The 21287-nt window shown below is 39.6% G+C and overlaps 1 pseudogene; it reads left to right on the top strand.

The window, feature by feature from the left end:
- Nucleotides 1-3211: 3211 nt before the first annotated feature.
- On the top strand, nt 3212-4587 carry LOC150013274 (keratin, type I cytoskeletal 18 pseudogene; annotated as a pseudogene).
- The last annotated feature ends 16700 nt before the right edge of the window (nt 4588-21287 follow it).

The raw sequence follows: 21287 nt of genomic DNA, 5'->3' as shown, positions 1-21287 counted from the left end.
CACTGCATAATGTTGATAGCAACAAGACAAGGACATTATAAGCCAATTATACTAAGTCTATTAATATTTATAAAAGGTATCATGTCCAAGTAACCCAGAAATAATAAATGCACACATGAAAATTTGATTTATGACAGAGTTCAGTGAGGAAAAGAATAAAAGAATGGGCTTTTCAATAAATAATATCTATAAAGTTAATCACAAGATAGGTTAACTTTCAAACACTAATCAAAGTAAATAAAAAGTTATAGTACGAGAAAGTAGATCAGTGGTTTACTGGGGCTGGGTGAGGGTGGCGATTGCAAAGGGGCACAAGAAAATTGTGATGATTAAGAAGTTATAACTTCTATTTGACATGTTGCTTGAATACATTTAAACCAAACTTATTGAATTGTATACTTTAAAAGGATAAATTTTATTGTGTATAAAACCTCAATAAACCTGTTTAAAAAATACTAACCAAAATGATAAACCTCTTTAACAAATTAAAAGAAAAAAATCATATGTTCATCTTAATGAGATGTAATAAAGTAAAACTGATAAAATTTAACTTTTTAAAATAACAAATCTCTTAAGCTAGAAAAAGAAGCTGATTTCTTAACCTCATAAGGGATATCTACAAAACAATTAAAACAAATACATTCGATTATGAAGTCTAAGTAAGATTAAAAATAATTCAAAGGCCAGATTATTACAAATATTGGAGATCTTAAAAGAGTGTAGCAAGGCAAAGAAAAGAAGTAAAATTTGTAAAGATTGTAAAGGAAGAAATAAAACTCTCATTACTTGCATAGGACATGTTTACAAAGAAAACCCAAATAAACTCTTGGAAATAGTAAACTTCTATAGGGATGATCATGAAATTTTATTGAATGAAGCCAAAAATAAATTAATAATAACATAAATCATATTTATAGGTGTAAGATAAGAAAATATAGAAAATTACCCACACTGATCTATGATTCAATAAAATGTAAGGGTTTTGTTTTTTGTTTTTGATACATGACAAGTTAATTGCAAAATCCATGTGGAAATACCCAACAGACAAGAATATTCAATACATCCCTAAATAAAAGGAAAGGCTGGGAGGGAGAAGGGTATTTGACTAATTACTATTAAATTATAGAATTAAAACAGTAGGGTATCTTTGGAGATTAAAAAATGCATATATAATTGATTTATGACAGAGTCAGCATTACCATTCATTGGGGGAAAGGATGGGCTTTTCAATAAATATTAATTCAATTGGCTCAACTGACATGGAAAGATTAAATTGGACTCCACATCAAAGTATATGAAAAACTCAGCTCCAGGTATTTTAAAGCCTAATTTTGAAAGGCAAACAATCATAATTTTAAAAGACAATATCAAGAAAATAAATTATTTCACAAACAAAATGCAAATGACATAAGCTATTATAAAAGCCTGATATATTATTAAATATACTATATTTTAAAATATCTATTAATAAAAAATAAGAAATGACAAGAACTGGGAGAAGACATACATTACATATATTACTGGCAAAGACATAATATTCAGAGAAATGGAGAAAGATATATATAGGCATTTCAAAGAAGAGGAAACATGAATGGTCCATAAATAAATAAAAATGTCTGATGTCATTCTAAGGAAAATAAACATTAAAGTCTAATGAGATATCATTTCTCACACCCCAGATTAGCAAACATTTAAAAAGACAGACAATACCAAGTGTTGGGGAGGATATAGAGCAACAGGAAATCTCATACAGTGCAGACGGGAGTATAATTGGGTTCAACCACTTTGAAAATAGTTCAAATACAGTTTTCAGATTGGGTATGTGTATGTGAATATTTACATGCCTTATGGTCTTATATATAGAAGTATATCTCGTCGTCGGCAGCCGTCCGTCTCGAGAGACGATGGTGTAGCTTCTTAAGAGTCTATCTGCACCGCCGAGAATGGCTGTGCAGTCCGACTCGGGAGTGACACGGTATCTGTCTCCTCCCGTGTTGAATCGACATCTTGCGATGACGCTGGAGTGTCCTCTCCAGAGAAGCTGAAGCTACAGAGCCTGGGCAGGGTGATATGGAGGGTCTGCTGTTGCCCATGCAGCAGACCCCCCCTCTCTTCGCAGCTGAAGGATCCAAGGGAAAGACGGAGTCAATACAGCTTGGCTTCAGGTGCGCCGCAGGAGTTGCCGGTGTTGACTACAACGTCAAACCACCTTAGGGACTCCGGCTCCGGATTTTCTGTCGGGGTTTACTCCCTTAGCCTTTCCCCTGAAGAGGTATGCCGCAAGGCAGCGGAGGTTTTTTGGAGTCAGAGTTTTCCTTCTCTGATGATAGAAGTATATATATACATATATATAGGGAATATATACGTGTATTTGACTAAGAGTCAGCAATTCCAATAAGTAGATATATATAGGTATAGAAAAGCCAGAGATATCTAGTACATACTAAGAATGTTCACAGTAGCTTCATTCAGGATAGCAAAAACTAGAAACAATACAAATTCCCATCAACAATAGATTTCATAAGTTAATTAAGATACATTCATATAATAGAACTATCATACAAAGATAAAAGTTAATGAACTTCAACACACTCATCAACACAAGATTAAGAGAAGGGAACATATGACAAATAATTTATTTTCATGATATTATTTATATTAGATTCAAAAAAGGTGAAACTAAATAATTTTCTTAAAATAAAGATTGGTACAGAATGTAGGAGTGTTGCCTCCTAGAGATGCAAGAGAAAATGGAATCAGAGAGAGGTAACTAAGGCAGGAGTCAGCAAATGTTTTCTATAATGAGCCAGACAGCACTTTTTTTTTTTTTTTTTTTGGTTTCAAATACTCAGCTCCATCATTGTAATAAGAAAACAGCACTGACATTATGTAAAAATGGTCATGGCTGCACTCTAACAAAACTTTATTTATGAAGTCAGGCAGCTAGCTGGATTTGAGTTTTGGTTCCTGATCCAGTATATTAGCCATAGATCTATGGGAGTTCAATTTTTATCGTCAAAGTGTATATATACACATACATATATTCATTTATATGTTCTCTATTATGCAAAGGCCAACATGTTGACTTCTTCAGCAGTTTTAGGGGTGAAAGATGCCACTTTTAAAAAGCAGAGGAGATGAGAGTCATAGACCTGGCACCCACTGCTGCTTGAACCTGAGTCTTGGCTTATTGCCTTTCTCCCTGAACAACATGTGCTTCAGCACCCACTCCAGCTTCTGCACAAACCCCCAGACCCTGGGCTCTGTGCAGTCACCCAGCCAGCATGGCCAGCATGGCCAGCATCTATGCAAATTCTGGGGGCTTGGGATCTGGATCTCTGTGTCCCACTGGACCAGCATGTGGGGTAGCTGGGGGTCCAGGCACCTGGCTGTCGAGGTAGATGGAGGTCTGGCAGGCATAGGGGACACCCAGAGCAAGAAGGAGACTACACAATGCCTGAATGACCACCTGGTCTCCTACCTGAAGAGGGTAAAATCTTGGAGGCTGATTTTTAGATGCTTGAGAGGAAACTCTGGGAGCACCTGGAGAGGAAGGGACCCAGGTCAGGGAGTGGGCACATTATGTCAAGACCATCGAGGACCTGAGATCTCAGATCTTTGCAAGTTCTGTGGACATTGTGCACATTGTTCTGCAGATTGACAGTGCCCATCTTCCTGCTGGTGACTTCAGAGGCAAGTATGAGATGGAGCTGGTTATGTGCCAGTCTGTGCAGAGCGACATCAATGGGCTCTGAATGGTCATTGATGACACCAGTATCACTTGGCCTCAGCTGGAGACAGATATCGAGGCTCTCAAGGAGAAGTTGCTCTTCATGAAGAACCACAAGGAGGAAGTTGATGGTCTACAAAACCAGATTGCTGGGGGGAAAAAATGAATAAAATGACATTGTTTAAAAAAAAACAAACAAAAGCAAATTGGCAACTCTGGATTGAGCATAGAGTTTGACCTCAGTAAAGTCATGGCAGTCATCCAGGCCCAATATGATGAGCTGGCTCAGAACACAGAGGATCTAGACAAGTACTGGTCCCATCAGATTGAGGAAAGAACCACAGTGGTCAGTTTGCAAATCCCAGTGATAGGAGCTGCTGGGATGACATTCACAGAGCTGAGACATACAGTCCTATCCTTGGAGATTGACCTGGTATTGATGAGAAATCTGTAGACCAGCTGGTAGAACAGCCTGAGGGAAGTAAAGACGTGCTATGCCATGCAGTGGGAATAGCTCAATGGAATCCTGCTGCATCTGGAGTCAGAGCTGGCCCAGACCCAGGAAGAGGGTCAGTGGTAGGCCCAGTAATAAAAGGCCCTGCTGAACATCAAGGTCAAGCTGGAGACTGAGCTCACCACCTTCCTGGAAAAATGACTTTTATTTTGGTGACACCCTGGACAATAGCCATTCCATGCAAACCATCCAAAAGACCACCACCTGCATAATTGTGGATGGAAAAGTGGTATCTGGGGTCAATGACACCAAAGTTCTGAGGCATGAAAGCAGCACTCCTTGCGGGGGGGTGAGGGACAGTGGCAGGAAGCCAGAAAAAAGTTCAGAGACCATTGAACATTAAACATAAAAAGTGGGACTTCCAGCCAAGATGGAGGCCTAGACAGATATATGCTGTGTCTCCCTCCACAACTAAGAAGGAATACAACTACTTCAAAACTAGAGACAACCAGAAGTTCCAGAAAATCAAACTGCATGGAAGTCCAACAAAGATATAAAGAAGAAATACTCATCCAGACAGGTAGGAGGGGTAGAGCCAGGGCAGAGAGGATGCAGTGTGGTGGCGGCAGCAGCAGTGACAGCGGCAGGCTGATGGAAAGCACAGTCACATTTTTTAAAGTAGGGAGGGACACCTGGAGAGTGCTTCCAGCACCAGACCAGACTGCTCAGCTCACAGTTCCAGCACCGGGGAAAATAAAGCCTCATTGCTTCTGACCGTGCAAACCAGTAGGGGTTGGGGAGGAGGAAGAAACTGCCGGTCTCTCAAGATTCTGCTTGTTTAAAGGGAGCCCATGGTCCTAGAAGGTCCACAAACCCACCCACTCTGGGAATGACAACGAGGGCAACAACTAGAGAGGTGCCAGTCCCATAGAGCAGTGGGAGAAGTGCCTGGAAAAGGGGCGAGTGCTGAGCAAGTGACATTGTTCCCTCTCAGAACCCTCCCCCACATAGAGCGCCACAATGTGGTAAAAACCAGTTGCCCTGTAGTGACGAATACCTAAGGCTCTGCCCCTTACAATGTATCAGGTGCTCCAGCTCTACCTAAGACACAGAGGCAAACAAACACAGGAGCCTGTCAAGATGAGGAGACAGAGAAGTATGGCCCAAAAGGGGGAACAGATCACGGTTCCAGTGGGAGAACTAAGTGACAAGGAGATAGCCAACCTAAGAGATGCAGAGTTCAAAACACTGGTGGTAAAGTTGCTCACAGACTTGACAGATATGCTTAAGTATGGCAAATGCATAAGGGAAGAAGTGAAGACTATGCTACATGAAATGAAAGAAAATCCACACAAAACCAATGGTGAAGAGAAGGAAACCGGGCTTCCAATCGATGATTTGGAACACGAAGAAGAAAAAAAACAGTCAACAGTACAGAATGAGGAAACAAGAATTGAAAAAAATGAACATGCCAACATCCGAACCACGGGAGTGCCAGAAGGAGAAGAGAAAGAAATTGAAAGCTTATGTGAGAAAATAATGAAGGAAAACTCCCTAAATTTGGTGAAGGAAATAGACATACAAGTCCAGGAAGCACAGAGTCCTAAATGAGCTAGACTCAAAGAGGACCATACCAAGACATATCATAATTAAAATGCCAAAGGTTCAAGAAAAAGAGATAATCTTAAGAGCAGCAAGAGAAAAGCAGAGAGTTACCTACAAAGGGATGCCTATAAGACTATCAGCTGGTTTCTCAAAAGAAACATTGCAGGCAACAAGGGACTGGCAAGAAGGATTCCAGGTGATGAAAAGCAAGGACTTACAATCAAGATTATTTTATCCAGCAAAGCTATCATTTAGAATGGAAGGGCAGATGAAGTCCTTTCCAGACAAGGTAAAGCTAAAGGAGTTCATAATCACCAAGCCATTATTATATGAAATGTCAAAAGGACTTACTTCAGAGAAAGAAGATCAAAATTATGAACACTAAAATGACAACAAACTCGCCACTATCAACAACTGAATCTAAAAAATAAAGACAAAATCCAACTAAGAAAAACAGAATAGGAACAGAATCATAGGTATGGGGACCATTTGGAGGTTTATCAGCTGGGAGGGGGAAGGGGGAGAAATGGGGAAATGGTGCAGGGATTAAGAAGCATAATTGGTTTGTACAAAATAGACAGGGGGAAGTTAAAAATAATATAGGAAAGGGTTAAGCCAAAGAACTTATATGCACAACCCATGAACATGAACTAAGAGGGGTGGAATTGGTGGAGGGAAGGGGAGGGGAGCAAAGGGAAAAAATGGGACTAATGTAACAACATAATCAATAAAATGTACTTAAAAATAAAAAATAAAAAAAATAAAAAGTGGAGAATATGGGCATCAAACCTAAACTTCATCCAGTACTTGACACATCACTGCCAAGCATTATTATTATTCTATTATTTCCCAGCCATTCTCTCGTGGAATTCTTTCAGCCTTAAATGCTACTTCACTTCTTTGGACAGGACTTGTCTTCCTTCTGCAAAGCAGCTGTCACCAGGTCGTTACCACTGTCTCTGGGATACCCTTGAATGGTATCTGAAACTGGACTGTTTGGGCTCAGTTTGTGGCTTCAATACTCAGTAGCCATGTCACCTTGGACAAGTTACTTAAATTCTCTGCGTTTCACTTTCTTCATCTGTAAAATCAGAGCAGTAATAGTAATTTATATCAGGGTTGTAGGAGGATTACATAAGTTAATATTTATTTACTTAGATGTGAAATCCTTAGATGTAAGACATAGTGTTTAATGCAAAATTTTGAATAGTGCTTGGTATATAGTAAGTACATATAAATTTTAGTTACCATTATTATCAACAACTTGATTAAGTTTACTCTATTAACACCCCAAAATTTCATATTGGCTCTTGCCACTATAGGACTTTCCTCTCTTAGAAATGAAAAATTGTTTGATAGCTACTTGTGATCTACTCTAGAATTGGATTTTAAACATCCAAATATACAGCGTAGAATAATTGGCTTGAATTTTATTTTCATGCATTTTATTTCTCTCTCTGCTCCCTTCATTTCTTATTTTTCTATTATTGTTCAGTATAATTAAGATAAAAACTGCCCACATCTGTTATTTATCTTTTCATCCTGGGGCAAGGCAAATGTGTATAGTTCCCTCAAGATAACAGGAACCATATGGAGCCCATGGAATTATCAGTTTACAAATTCAAACTTTTCGGAAGATTGTCCAAAAGCATCCCAGAGATCTTGGGTGAAAGAGTTTGCATTGCAATGTTTACATTCAGCAAACATAATGGTGTAAAACACGCTTGCAGCTGGTGCCTCATCAGAGTGAAGGGGCTTAAAAGTGGTTCCAAGTGGTTCTCAAACTTTGCTGTATATTAGAATCGCTCTGGGTGCTTAAAAAACAAAACAAAACCCTACTCTAATGTCACATCACACACCAATTAAACTGGAATCTGTTGGGTAAAACCAATGGCATTGGTACTTTTCAAAAAATTTTTTCAAGGCAATTCCTATGTGCAGGAAAGTATGAAACACAGCAAGAATTTATGAAAAAATAATTGTTTACATTACTTGGCCACTGTAAGGGAAATGTTAAAAGACCAAAACACACCTTCACTTGGAGTGGTTTTTGCATTCCCGTTAGGTGATGCATATGTTTGGGTAAAAATTTCATCCTATTCTAATCCTAATTAGCAGCCCTGGAGTGCTATCCGTCAATAACATCCTTCTCAAAAACAATGAGCACTGAGTTGACCAGGCCCAGAGGATTTAACCTAATCTTGCTCTATGTAAGGGACAGAGCGAGGCAGAGAGGGAGAGAGAAGAAGAAGAAGAAGAAGAAGGAGGGAGAGGGAGAAGTAGAGGGAGGTGGGTAAAGGAAGGAGGAAGAGGAGGAGGCAGAGGACGATAAACAGGAGGAGGATGAGGAGGAGAAACTCAATCCAGTCATCTAATTTTTAAGTCAATTGCTATTCTCTCAACAAGTTCCATCCTGGGCTTAAAACAAGCTCTGTTATGCTTAATCACATACAGTTGGCCTTCAAACGCAGATCAGAAGGTGACACAACAGGTATGTTTCAGGCACCAGCTGGCTCCAATTCAGTGTCCTGAAAGGAGCCTTGCTGAACCGTGGGTCACTTTTCAGAGCATGTCCCACTGGATGCCGCTTGGAAGACAATTTGCTTTCATCTTGAAGGGCATTTGCACTTTTGTGAAAATCTCTGGGTCCCTCAGCTCCCTACAATGGTCTTAGTGTCTGTAGAATCCTTTCCCATGTTACCTTCTTATTGCAGAGAAACAGTGAGATTCTTGAATTTCCAATGAAGAGCAGTGCTGCCATCAAGAATTGAGTCCCTCATCTTTCTTTTTTTAAATAGATATAATATTTCATACAATAATTCTCCTTTGCTATATAAAGTTGCCTGACTGTGTAGAACCAGCTTCTGATTGGTTCAGGCTAGTGATTTTAGTAATTATGGATTATTTGTAAAATGAGGGACTGTTTTGAAATAATATAATTCTGAAGTGATTTCTAGTTCTTAGTCTAAGATTGTCCAATTTTGAGTCTCTAGCATGAGTTTCACCAGTGTCGTTGAAGTCAGACCAAGGTTCAGGTACTAATTTCACTACTTATCTTAGGCAACTTTCTTATTCGTTCTGGGCCTCAGTTTCTGCACCTCTGAAAAGGAGCTTATCATTACACTTGCTCTTTAGGTCTAGAGAGTTGGATGGCTAACAGCGTGATTCCTAGATCAGGCTGCCTGGTCTGAGCCCCAGCCCTGGCAGAATTAGCTATGTCACTCTGAACATGTAACGTTTCCATGCTTCATTTCCTTCACTTGTAAAATTGGGATGTTTATGATGAATATTCCATAAGGTGATTATAAGAATTAAAGGTTAAAGTGCATTAAACTTGGCACAGAACCTGGCAAATAATAAATATTTAAAAATACAATCATTGTTCTCATCACATCATCAGTGTAAAGTGAGACTGTATAATTAAGATACTTGTAGATACCTGCGACATGTACCCTCTCATCTGTTCTTGTCTCCTCTTATTTCCTATAACCCCCAAGGCCTTCTGAACACGTGGGATCTATGATCTCCTTGAGGACAAGGATAACTGGCTTATTTTTCAATCTCCAACAACTAGCCCTATTTTTGGTGCTCAGTCAATACTTGGGGGATAAATAAATGGGCCAACTAAAAGAACTTCAGACAATTACTCTATGGAATATTATGGGCACTGCCCAAGTAAAGGTTTATTCAAATAAAAAAAAAGTCAGATATGACTTAAAAATTGTCATAGGCTTGGATATTTGTTTGGGAAAACTAACCCACAAATGATAAGTAAAGGATCTGGGTTTCTTGTTTCTTACATGGTCTGGCTTCATTGATTCATTCAGCCAACAAACACCATCTCAATACAGGTCACTATGCTAAACTCTAGGAATTCAGCAGTGAAGAGACCTTAAATTTAGACAAGATCTGGCCTTCATGGAACATAAATTCTAGTCAACGGGAATATACAATAAGCAAGGAAAGAATAAATGAAATAATTTCAGATAACAACAATAAGTGCTACTAAGAAAATAGACTGAGGGGTTGGAAAGTACCTGGGGTGGGGGCCACTTAGTTTTTGTGGTATGAAAAACCTCACTGAAGAGACAACACTTGAGCTGAGATCTGAATGTAAGTAGTGGTAGCCTCAATATAGATGGCATTAAGACATATATTAAGAGATCCAGGGAAGGTCATCCAAGACAGAGAAACAGCAGATGCAAAGGTCCTGGGACAAGGAAATGTTGCTGAAGTAGAGGGACAGCTTATGGTCTCTACCACAGTCAGACTGTCTGACCAACAAATATCCATATGAACCCTTTTTTCCACATACACACACAAATAAACTTAACCTCTTTTCAATGGAAATATCCAAATGCCCCATTCATTCACTGCATGCAACTCAACATCCATGATTACATCAGATCCCGTTCTCTCCATCAGATCCAATCTTGGTTCCTTAGTCCATAAACAAAGTAGTTGCTTCCCCTATTCCTCACACCAACATAAAAGGAAATGGTGGGCAGAGATGAGATAACCATTCTGAAAACTCTGAAAAGGAAAACATGGGAAACACCCGGAAGTCACTGGTCTGATGATGAAGTCTTGCTGGGTAGGCATTAGAAAAGCAGACCTCTTGTCCTGATAGCAACTAGACAGTGATCTGACTGGAAGGAACTTCCTTGCCATTATCTCTTCATGACTTCTACATCTGAGTTGTAGAAAGTGTTCTCTCCTTGAGAACCACATTTTCAGTTGCATCCTACTGATACAAGTTTAGGAGCCCAAGGGTTGTTTTATAGTTTCAGTAGGGCTCATGGTTTGTTGGCAATACAATTTCCTCAAACACTTAGAAAACTTGCAATCTATCTGCTTCCATACAAATTTCTTTCATAGACATTATTCTTATATGTACTTTATATCTATGCTTCTTGGCTCCCACAGCTCACTCCCAATTTACCTTAAGGCCTTCTAAAACAAAACTTAGCTTAGGTGGGTAGTAGTAGCACCCTTAATATGTTTTTTCATTGGAAGGCTGAGGAATTAGTATTTTATCTGAACATTATTACTGAGCCTCTGTCACATGAAGGCTTTTGAGTTTTATTTCCTACTTTTTGGGGGTCCAGAAGCAAGTGGTTTCTCCAATCTCACAAGGCCTTTAATTGCTGCTTGCAAATCATCCAGTTCTTTCCTCAGCTCATCTCTTTCTTGTAATTTTTAAAAATATAAACAGCAAATGGAAAAGCAAAGAACACATCATAATATTCTTTCTAACTTCTTTTTAAAAGGCTCAGTAGGCATGTGTTCTGTCTTCTGAGTTATCACAGGCATGGCTGCTGCATAAGCTGGTTTTTCATCTTTCTGCTCTGTCTGATTTAATATTTCTCCACCTACTTTTTGACCAAGTCAATACCATCACATCTTCTTTCAAAGTATCACTTTCAGCTTTATTGATGGTGGGCTATGTTGTAAATGAGAAGATGCTGTTGTGTTAATCTGGATGAAAGAGGACAGTGGCTTACACCAGAGGTTTAGTAGTAGAAGTGACAGGACATGCTCAAATTCCAGATAAAATTTAAAGATAGAATCAACAGGACAGGCTGATGAATTGCATATGGAAGGACTAGGAAAATAGATTTAAAAACCTCCCAGGTTTTTGGTCTAACTGAGTGAACAGGAATTCCATTTTCCAAATTGGAAACATCTGACATTTGACCTGAGTGAGGTATGAAAGACAAAAAGGACCCAACCAAACCTTTACATGAATAATGCAGGGGGAGAAAAAGAAACAATTAGTGAAGATACCTAAAGAATAAAAAGAACTTGGTTTATTTGTGGAACAGAAAGTCAATGTGGCTAGGTTGAGAGTTTGTTTTTAAACAATAAAAAAGATAATTTTTATTTGCCATCATTAATTCTGTAAGAATTACTGTACTGTACTCATATGACAAAAGCAACACAAGATATTATCAGTTTTAAAACTTGCTGAAATTGTTTTATAATATAAAAATATTTATCTGCGAGGTAGATGATTTAAAATTATTTTGAGGAGTGAGACAGTTCTAAATCATTTTGGTACATTTATCATGACTTCAAATAAGGCAGGCATATTAACTGCTGCATACACTTTTAACAAGGGTGAAAAAGTATCAAATTCAAGTCCTTATCTATTAGAAATAGAATCTTTACTAGATAAAAAATTCTTCAACTAATTGCAATTTTATGTTAAAATTTGATATTTGAATCCAAGAGTCAGCAAAATCTTACGTTATGTTATCTCTTCTGTTTCATACTGTTAGTCAGAATTTAGCTGGGTTGAAATAATTAATGAAATTGTATGGCAAAATGCTAAATGAAATGCTGAAAATTTTACTACTGGGCCTGGGGTCATAGACCAAGACAGGGAATAGATGAGGAGATTTTAGAGGTTAACTTTGGGCGTAGGGGGATCTGACTGGCATGAGTTATAGCCACCAAATCTTTGTGCCCCATCTTCTGCTGTGTTAGTGCAGTCACTGCCTGAGTAGGTTTCTACTGTATTGAATTACTTTGGGCATGAATACCCACTTTTATATTCTAAATAAATATGTTCAGACTTCTTCTTTTCTCTTTAAATCTAATGTTTCTCTGGTCTAATGTAGACCACCACAATATGTGGCATTCATAGAAAACCTTTTATCCATTAGATTTTGAGTATTTGGGCAGAATAAACAACTCTAATAATTTTCCCAGGTCCCTGAAGTCTCAGATGCACCAGAGCTTGCAGTGTTCCCAGAGCACTGGGCCAACTCAGATACCATTTTGCCTCCACCTTCTCCCCCTGACCCAAGACTCTTTTTTTTTTAAATTGGAAAATATGCTAAAAAAAAACACTGTGTACCACACATTTTTTTCCACAAAATAAATGTCCATGGAAGGTCACATCCTATTGGAATCCCTTTCTTATCCTTCCTCCCATCCTACACTCACCCAGTACAGAATTACTGTAACTACTTCCTTCATTTCAACCTCCATTTTACCCTGTTCAGGTCTCTACCATGTCTTAGTTAGGACTATGGGCTTTGCAATTAGGAAGTCCTGGATGTGAATTCGAGCTCCTCCACTAACTAGCTGCATGCATTTGGGTCTCAGTGTGATCATCTAAAACAAACATAACAACTGACTGACCACGAGAAATTGATTGTAAAGATTGTAAGAGACAATGAGGTAAAAAAATTTAGGGCAGTACCTGGTGTGTGCAAAGTGTGCAGTCATTGGCAGCCCTCAACAGTAGTGATCCCAAAAGTAGTAGCATTTTCATCATCATCATTATTACTACTATTTTGCCAATTTCAATAGCTTTTTGCATGTACTTGCTCATGCATTTTTTCTCATGAGGTTGTTTCTAAGCCCATAATGACTGGACCCAATTATTGACCTTATTTTCTAGACACCAAACCCACTACCTTCATAAATGTTGATTGAATTTATGATTGAACTACTTTTTCCCATAGTTGGTATTTTCAGTCTTTTCCCACTTTATAGACAATATATAATCCTCAAATAATGAACAAATGGCAGTCTAGACTGAGTTCCAACCTCCTTTCCCTTGCCAGCTATTTATCCAAACAGCTGGGGACACTGACAGATTGGAAATACAGCTCAGGCCAAAAAGATGAGTCCAATGAACTCACTGTCGGGGAGGAAAGAAGAAGAGCTTGGACAAAGACAAGCTTTACTTACAGTTAAGTAAAATCACCCAATCCTTAGTTGTGAGAACCGTCCATTTGTTCCTGTTTCATTTGATTTGAGTTGCAAGGTCTTCAAATTTAATTTATTTTATAACTGCATTTGTGCACATTGATCATAAAATCTCAATGTGATGGGATTTAAAGATCCTGAATAAGTTCAATGCAATGTATAAATTCCCTCTGTAACAACTTGGGTAAATGTTTCACAGAACTTCTATTTAACGAGGGCCCCATTGTGTCCTTAGAGATACTGTATATTAACAGCTATAAGAAATGTAAGCTACATGATTGCCAGGTGTTTAGTAAATGATAGGCACTTTCTAGATGCTTTACAAATATTCATAATTTTCAAGACAGTTATTCATAGTTCTGAGAATTATACATATAAAATTAGTAATACTTTTAGTTGTAGGTAAGAGAATATTTGAGTGAAGTAGCTTAAGCATTCATTACCTCATATGACAAGAAGTATGAAGATAGACAACCAAGGACTCATGTGCCAATTCCATAAGGTTACCAAGGACCCTTCAGGCTCTTTTCAGCCATCCCTTCTGCCATTGGTTCCGTCCTATGACTGTTACCTCATGGACTCAAGATGACCGCCAGTTCTCTAAGAATCATGTCCACCACCAGCAGCTCAAGTGCAAAACAAGACATAAATGCCTTCCTCCTCTTGAGTCTCTACCTTAAACCCTCCCTTTCCATTTCTTTGGCCAGAGGTATTTATTATTCATGCTTCCCCTAGAGCACTCACTAGTGAATGAGAAGAGACGAAATTATCCCTGCTATTTTAGATCAATGAGAATTTGTCCATTGGGCATGGATCTTCCCTGAAATTGAGAAATTTCTGCCAATTACCTGAACCCCAAATCTGGGCCTTATTTGTAGAGAAGAAAAGAGTAAGTGCTGTTTAATTATAAATGAACTATGTCATAATTATTATCACCCATTTATGGCAAAGAATGAGAGAGAAAGAAAGAAAGAAAAAAAGAAAGAAAGAAAGAAGAAAGGAAGGAAGAGGCTCAGAGCAGTTAAATAATATTTTCAGGCTTACACAGATCCCAAGTGGAATACAGGATTTCAATCTTCAACACCACCATAAAATGAAGAATCAGCACATTCCTGATAAAACATATAAGAAGAATAAAGATAGACTGTATTTTTAAAAAGTTCTACAATAAGCCAGGCACTGTGTTACTTACATTGCCTCAGTAAGACTTAGAGAAGGGCCAGAGAGGTTAAGTAATAATCTGGAGATCACACAGCATTTGAATGTGCTATAGTAATTTGAAACCAGATAGTCTAATCCCACAGCTCTTGACCTTTGTGTGTTATTTCCCTGTCCTTTTGTACAGACACAAAAAATGTGTGTCTTGAATAAAAATGGACTCTGAGCTGGAAAGTACAAAATCAAGCAAAGAGATACTGTGGGAAGGAGGTAGAAAGTAGGTGGTTACCCAAGAATCCCTTCATTCCTCTCATTGCCTCGTTTTCTGTTTTCAGACTGCATTGCCTGTCCTGCCGTCCACTGAACTGGTCCCTCAGGAACAAATCTGCAGCAGACATTTTTCTATAAACCTTTCACAATCCAAATTCTTACTTGTTTAAAAGGATCCATACATTTACAGCCACAGGAATACCTTGGTGGCTGTGGGCGGGGTGGGGGCTGGTAGAGTCGACAAATCACCTAAATTGTATGGCATCCCTCAACTTCTATCCTGACAGTCTGCCTCTGTGACGTCTGGGTTTGAAAGTGGAAATTATTTTTGGGCTGAGGCATGCTAATAATTATTTCTGCAAAGCTCTGACTGTCATATACAATTCTCTGTGTGGAAATTCTCTGAAACTAGGGATAATATCAGAAATAACAAGTTCAAAAAAGAAAACATCAAAGTATCTTTCCAGAAGTATCTATTGGGAGTAAGAATGAGGAGGGCATATTGAGGCTTTGTAGATATGTAGAACTTTGGAGACAAGCAGCCCTGATTTGGAACACCAGCTTTGCCACTTACTGGTTTAAGATTATCAACATGTTTAATTTCTTTGATTTCTTTATTTTTCAAAAAAAGACTGACAAAAGTGACCTCTGAAGTGTATGTGGGCATAAGGCAAGGTATAGCTCAGCACATTGCCTGGCACACAACAGGTGCACACTGCTGTCACACCCCCAGATCCCCTCTGAATGGCACATTTCCGCCCACTTGGACCAGGGCCAAAAAGCTTGTGTGCTCCAAGGTCGGGCATCTAATACCCAGCCTTAGAGCGAAGAAAGGCAAGTAAACTTAAAGGCGCCTTTAACATTTGGTAGTCATCAAACACGAGCCCCTGATGTCGAAGGTCAAATTCTGACATTACAGCTAAGGGAAGCCAGTTGCCTAGAAGTGGAAAAACTGTCTGGCAATTAAGAAAATTTATAGATATTTCTCAAAACTCCTTGAGGCCTGTGTTGGGAGAAAGGGGAGGATGAGTAGTAGTATGTATTTTATCAAAGGCTCAAATAAATCCAGGTCCAATTAGAATCGTTGCTCAGAGATAGAAAAAGACAAAGAGACAACAAAAATGCCAAAGAAATATTTTGCAAGGTTTTCCCAGTTGGAACAGCAGTCACGCCTGCTTCTCTGTTTCCTTTCTGCTCGGGCTAGCCCCTGGGGTCAGCGGGAGATTCATCCTCCCCTCACTTATTTTTATCCACAGCCTCCAAAGAAAAGTTCTGAGGGACGTTTTTTTTCCAAACTTGGATGGCGTTTCACTCTCTGATCCAGAAAGCAGATGTTTTTGACTCAACCTTGGAAGTAAATGTCATCTTTAAAAATTTATTTACTTATCCATTTATGTGTCTAACTTTATTTATTAATTGTCATTAAAAATGTATCTATCAATCAATAGATACATTTATTTATACTAAAATTTGTGCATAAGTTACATATGTCCTACCCAGGGAATATTTCTATTCAGGGTTTCACTTCGGCTTCGTTTTTCCTTCTTTGCATAGATTTCCAGCTTAATAGGGAATGGCTGGATCCTATAACTTTTTGGCACAGATCTCCAAAAAAGGAAAAAGGGAAGTTCTTTTCCAGGACCAAATTGTTTGCACTCTTTGTCTTGACGGTGCCACCTGACCCCCCTGGGAAGGGTTGGGTTTCTCCACATCCATCACGTCCACAGAGGCCATGTCAGGAGCCGCAGGGCCTCTTCCTCGCCCCACTGTGGCTGATTATTCACTACATTGTGTGCTGAAGACCAGAGCCTGTGACAGAAAAGGTACATTCCTGTCAGGCTCTTCAGGACAGACCCTTTTGTGAGCTGACTTTCCTCTCTTGTTCCTGCATCGATGACCTCCCATCACTGTTCAGAGCCATTTCAAATGTGATCTTGTAAGGTATCACTTTTCTGGAAAATTTTCCCCAAAATCATTGGCATTCAGATATCAGTAAAAAGAGATGTTGGTAATAACGCCAAGCATAACAGCTAGCGCATCAGGATTCCTAAGTGCATTTTGCAATACCAGATCACGTTGCAGCTGATGTCGGAGATTACATGTTGTTAATCTAATAAAAGTGCACAGGGACTTCACTCACCCTCGGCTCTGCACTCATGAAAATGCTATTGGGCCATCTGACATTTTCTGTGAGCTCATTATCTACCATCTTGAAAATGTTCCAGCTTGATTTATATCCTTTTGAAAATTCTCTCCTTATCTGTTGGAGTCAGATTTAGGTAAATTATGGTGGTAAAGTCTTAGCTGATTCTGACCAGTTGTAAGTAGTCCTGGAAATTCCCTATCAGGCACCAATGCCAGTATGACTTAGTACTGCTTAGGCTAAGAATTTGGAAGGAATGGAGGAATGAGCCCAAACTATTTCACCTCTCAGAGTCTCTTTTTTCTGAAATAAATAAAAGCACTCTTTGCTCTCACACATCATGAAAGCATTGAAACTGCCTAGATTCCCTTGAATAATTTACCCTAATTAAGCTTGTTCTGAAATGTGGATTGGATACAAACTGTGTGCCAGAGATTGTACACTTGGTGCCTATAGGGCCTCATACCAGGGTAACATGGAGGGGACATGAGATGGTAGGGTGGTGGGGTAGAGACAACCCTGGTGCGCATGCTCTATTGAAAGGGATGGCCGCTACTCCACTCCCATAGGATTACAAGTATGGAAAATTTTTCTAATATTTTTTTCCAAGAGAAGTCAGAAATCTGGATATTTAGGTAGCATCTTTAAATGTTGGCAACTAATTCAAAACAAAATGTTTAATTTTCTATGGAAGTAAAAGAGTCTGTGCTGAATTTGGCCAATAGGATATCAGTTTTTATCCTCTGTAACAGACTAGGACTTGCAAATTTATCTCTGACTACACAATCTGGGGCTCTGTCAGTGGGGAGTTACAGTGACCTTTTCCCTATGACATCCTGGAGAGTCTGTCACTCAGCCTTTCTACGTGAAGAATGATACAAGCAGAGAGATGCTTTCCCACAACAGATCCTATGGGTCTTCCACCATGACCAGCGCACATCTGACTTGATCACACAGATATTTGTTTTCTACAGGATGCTATAACAAATGACCACAAAAATGGCAGCTTAAAGCAATACCAATGTGTTACCTTCACAGTTCTGCAAGTTAGAAGTCTGACACAGTTTTCAGTGGGCTAAAATCCAGATGTCAACAGGGTTGCATTCTTTTCTTTTGGATACTCTTGAGGAAAATCTGTTTCCTTGCCTTTTTCATCCTTTGGAGGTCTCCTGCATTCCTTGACTCATGGCCCCCTTGTCCATCTGCCAGTCCAGCCGTGGCAGGTGGAGTCCTTACATCGCATTCTTCTGACCTTGCTTTTGTCATTACAGCATTTTTGCTCTTTGCCTCCCCTTCCATTTTTAAGAATCTCTCTGATTATATTGGGTCCACTTGAATCATCTCCCTATTTTAATATCAGCTGGTTAGCAACCTTAAAGCTCCTTTGCACTGTAGCCTAAGATATTCACATGTTCTGGGGACTGGAACATGGACCTTGTTGGAGGGCCATGACCCTGCCTGCCACACAAAGGAAGGTCTGTTGAGATATGATGAGAAAAGCTGATGTTGAAACTCTAGCACAGGACCAGTGAGCCACAGATTTTTTAAAAAATTGTTCAATTACATTTGTCCTAATTTTCCCCCTGTTTCTCTCCACTCCCTAACCCACCCTCAACTCCCAGTCAATCCCCACCCTGTTGTCCATGTCCATGGGTCATTTATACATGTTCCTTGACTAGACCCTTCCCCTTCTTTCCCCCTCCCCCGCCACCCCCTTCCCTTATAATCACTGTCAGTCTGTTCCTTGTTTCCATGCCTCTGGTTCTATTCTGCTCATTTGTTTGTTTTGTTCATTAGGTTCCTCTTACAGGTGAGATCATATGGCATATGTCTTTCTCTGCCTGGCTTATTTCACTTAGCATAATACTCTCCAGGTCCATCCATGCTGTCACAAAAGGTAGGAATTTCTTCTTTCTACTGCATAGTATTTCATTGTGTAAATGCACTAGTTGTTTTTTTTTTTCCTGACACATCAATTCAAAATAGCCTAGGCACCCTTATGTTCATAGCAGCATTAATTATAATAGCCATGTGCTAGAAACAGCCTAAGTGCCCATCAGTAAATGAGTGGAGCCACAGACTTTTTAACCTAAAGAAGTCTACCTTCCATTGATAGCAAATTCCTGGTGATTTATGACCTAGTTGCTTATCTAATCTGAGAGCTCTTGGGGCCTTTGCTTTTTGTTACCATTCCTTCTCTTGTTGAGTTTGGGAACCACTGGTTTCTCCCAAAGTACCCAAATCAAGTGTAAACAGCTGTGAATGAGGCAAGGAGACCACAGACAATGAACATGGAACCAAGTGTTCTTGCTTGAAATGCCTGGTTTCCTCAAATGTGTACAATGGCCTTACCTTCCACAATTTCAGTATATCATGGGGCATTTCAGCATAATACTTATTGAATTATTTTTGCATTTGAATTGCAAAAAGTTTTCTTCAACTGTATTTCTTTTCATTAATCTTCTGAGGCTCACACTGTCCTCACCACATAGCTGCTCACTTTCCTCCTTGGCATGAAAAAGACAAAAAGATTCAGAAAGCAAATCCCATTTCCTATCTGCCCACTTGAGATTCCCTAAACCAAAAACTTAACTTTGTTTTCCACTGTCTTTTTTGTTTTTAATTTACTAAGCTTTTATTGAGCGATCTCACTATCTGTAACACTGTGTTAGAGCTGGGATGCGGGTACTAAGAGAAGATTCCAAAATGAATGACGTGTCCCCTGGTCCCCATTCCCTTATCAGGGATACAACTGAGTAAAAGAGGTAACAGAGGAGGTAGGACAACTGGGTGTTTGAGAGTGGAGAATATTCCATGGAGGCTATGAATAGACCTAATGAACTTCAAAGTGCCAAGCGGGAATGTTGCTCTTACAATCTGTTTTTCTGCCTTTAAATACCATTAAAGGTGAGAATATTCCAAGTTTGGTGGCAAAAGTTGAAGTCAGGATGTGAGGTCAAGTTAGTGCCGAGGGTAAGAATAAGGGGGTGATCAAAGATGAGGATCTCCTCTTTTTCATGCAATTTCTCATATACTTTGGTTAATGTCTTGCTCAAAAAAATATTTATGATTGTAAATATATGTCAACATAAAGTTCAAGGACAAAAATGTCTTATCAGGATACACCCATAAAATTGTTAATGTTTCTTATCGATGTTGCATTGGCCACTGTAATTATTGTCTTGTAATTGTTTGAAAAAAAACCTCTCTTCTACTGTAGGTGAGACTCTGAGGAAGAGACGGATTCTGGTTTACCTTGTGGTTCTGAACTTGAGTCATACTTAGCATATTATTGGTGCTTAATACACACATGATGTCAATTCTGCTCTGTACTGCTCCCCCCAATTTGTGATATCACAAGGAGGCAGGCTCCGCAGGACATTGGCTCCAGGACCTTCATCCCCTTGGGTTAGGCTTGAGATTTGTTATGCAATTAAGGTTGATAATCAGCTGACCTTATCACTAAGGAGTACCCTGAATTATCTAGGTCGTCGTTGTCATCGTCGTCGGTAGCCGTCCGTCTCGAGAGACGATGGTGTAGCTTCTTAAGAGTCTATCTGCACCGCCGAGAATGGCTGTGCAGTCCGACTCGGGAGTGACACGGTATCTGTCTCCTCCCGTGTTGAATCGACATCTTGCGATGACGCTGGAGTGTCCTCTCCAGTGAAGCTGAAGCTACAGAGCCTGGGCAGGGTGATAGGGAGGGTCTGCTGTTGCCCATGCAGCAGACCCCCCCTCTCTTCGCAGCTGAAGGGTCCAAGGGAAAGACGGAGTCAATACAGCTTGGCTTCAGGTGCGCCGCAGGAGTTGCCGGTGTTGACTACAACGTCAAACCGCCTTAGGGACTCCGGCTCCGGATTTTCTGTCGGGGTTTACTCCCTTAGCCTTTCCCCTGAAGAGGTATGCCGCAAGGCAGCGGAGGTTTTTTGGAGTCAGAGTTTTCCTTCTCTGATGTGCCCTGACTGGAAGATCGAACCAGCGACACTTAGCTCGCAGGCCGACGCTCAATCCACTGAGCCAAACCAGCCAGGGAAATTATCTAGGTAAACCCAATATAATCACATGGGCTCTAAAAGCAGAAGAGTAAAGGACAGAATGATGCAACAGAAGAATTGGAGACAAAAGAGGTGTGCAGTGTGAGATTCATGCTGTTTCTGTTTCAGAGGTGTAGGGATCATGTACAAGACATGGAGCTAAAGGTGGCC

Source organism: Furipterus horrens, unplaced genomic scaffold, assembly GCF_987537825.1.
Source record: "Furipterus horrens unplaced genomic scaffold, mFurHor1.1.pri manual_scaffold_4, whole genome shotgun sequence".
NCBI lineage: Eukaryota > Metazoa > Chordata > Mammalia > Chiroptera > Furipteridae > Furipterus > Furipterus horrens.
The sequence above is the reverse complement of the archived record's forward strand: the minus strand, read 5'-3'. Positions and strand labels throughout refer to the sequence as shown.